The sequence below is a fragment of the Lepeophtheirus salmonis genome, unplaced genomic scaffold, assembly GCF_016086655.4.
Source record: "Lepeophtheirus salmonis unplaced genomic scaffold, UVic_Lsal_1.4 unplaced_contig_9622_pilon, whole genome shotgun sequence".
Taxonomy (NCBI): domain Eukaryota; kingdom Metazoa; phylum Arthropoda; class Copepoda; order Siphonostomatoida; family Caligidae; genus Lepeophtheirus; species Lepeophtheirus salmonis.
This window is the reverse complement of record NW_027296939.1, coordinates 1-1,845: the sequence shown is the minus strand read 5'-3', so window position 1 is coordinate 1,845 and position 1,845 is coordinate 1. Positions and strand designations below refer to the sequence as shown.

General features: G+C 33.0%; 2 long non-coding RNA genes across 2 annotated transcripts; one reads left to right on the top strand and one right to left on the bottom strand.

The window, feature by feature from the left end:
• Positions 1 to 48: 48 nt before the first annotated feature.
• LOC139907586 (uncharacterized) lies at positions 49 to 596 on the bottom strand. Its single transcript, XR_011784279.1, has 2 exons — positions 455 to 596; positions 49 to 374 (listed from the first exon to the last, which is right to left on the bottom strand). It is a non-coding gene; the product is annotated as an uncharacterized lncRNA (long non-coding RNA).
• LOC121131688 (uncharacterized) lies at positions 268 to 1,826 on the top strand. The gene is made up of 3 exons (XR_005869137.2): positions 268 to 408; positions 462 to 1,640; positions 1,693 to 1,826. It is a non-coding gene; the product is annotated as an uncharacterized lncRNA (long non-coding RNA).
• The last annotated feature ends 19 nt before the right edge of the window (positions 1,827 to 1,845 follow it).

Genomic DNA, 1,845 nt, shown 5'->3' with positions numbered 1-1,845 from the left:
TTTAGATACTTTAGATAATATATATGCGAAGTTATATTAATACATGTATAATAATTATAGTTTTTATTATTTAATGAAGAAAATCTTATAATAAATATTAAATATAATATAACACATTCCTCTTTACTTTATAAATTTATTTTCTTAAACTTAAGAATTCATTGATGAGCTAGAAGGCACAGTCCTTAAATGATATAACTTAGCTTATTCGTAAAAATGTATGTCGTTGATATCGTATCATAAGACATACGTCATAGCCAAATAAACCAACAATAACATTGAATAAAAACGATGAGAAGGTAGGTCGGAAGTCCCAATCGAAAACATCACATTACTCCGTTTCTATCGAATGAATATTTGAAATACAGGTATCACTGAAATCAATAGAAAAAGCTACATCAAATTAAGGTAATTATCTCCTTCAAATCTAAATTTTTGAAATCCTTTAACATACCTAATAGCATAGGCTCTGACTTCAATACGCTCCCATATACTGTAATTAAAGGGCTCAGGCAAGGATGAAGGCAAAAAGTGTTTCAGTCATTATATAGCATTTTAAGAGTATGGACAGGTGATAAAAAAATACATAGTTGGATTCACCAGCAACGTCCTTCATCCAAGAAATGTGTTTATTCTTAAGTAAATCATTGTATAAGGCCCATTTCTTGATATATAAAACTGTGTTTTGTTCCTCAAAACGACAATATTATAGACCAGATATACTGACGTCGTGGATCCCCAAGGTCCTCTCATTTCATGAGACGGTGCATTATTCAATATCCTAGTTTACCGGGATACATTGAATTCTTTACAAATTTCGAACATTTTGGCATTGGCGTCCACAGCATATCTGAGATCTAATTGTGGATTTCGTTTGGCATCTAAAAAATGAGTTTATATAATATTTGAAAACTTTTTTTTTGTTGGGTAAACTCTGAAAAATAAAAGCCGAATATTAAATAATAATATTAATTTAGGGAATCTCTAAAAAATCATTGATAAAAGTGTGTCATAATTAAATTTACACCCGGTATTGATAAAATTCGTACATATACTTTTTCTAAATCTTTCCTTTTGTTAATTAGGGCAGGAGCGATATGCCTACGTTTCGAATGAATTATTTGAGTTATTTGAAACTCTGGTCTGACGAAGGGGACTACTACTCCAAAAATATTCATAAAATCCAACTTCCTTACGTTCCCATTCCTGAACCTCTTCCACCTGACCCTGAAATCCTCAATCAGAGAAGACAAGTGATCGCAAAGAGATTAATTGAAATCAATGCCCGTAAATGAGAGGAAAAAGTATAAGTTATAACTAGCCAATATATCCAGCTTTGACCTACTTACACAATATTTCTTTCAATGAAATCTTGCTCATCGAAGATAAAAACATCTTGAAGTATCTTGTCACTGCCACCAACTTTTTGTATCTGCCTCTGAAGTGAAGGCTCCTACGATCAAAATAAGAAGTATGATAGAGCGTGCAAAGATAGCAAAAAATAAAACTTTAAAGGAAGATGAGAACTGTGAGGAATTGCTGGACCCCTGCTGCTCCGAGCCCAAAAACAGAAGAGGAGATATGTGCGAGACTGAGAAACCCGAGCTTGATGCTTGGTTGGGTGATATCAAGCAAAAAAGGTTTGATAGTTCACAAAAATTATTAATTACCACTACAAAGGTACAATTTTAGAAAGGGAATCCTTTATAAAAGAGGCGCAAGGCAACTGCAAAAGTTATTAATTACCACTACAAAGCTACAATTTTAGAAAGGGAATCCTTGATAAAAGAGGCGCAAGGCAACTGCGAAAACAGCAGCTAGCAAAATGAAGAACAGTGCATGATA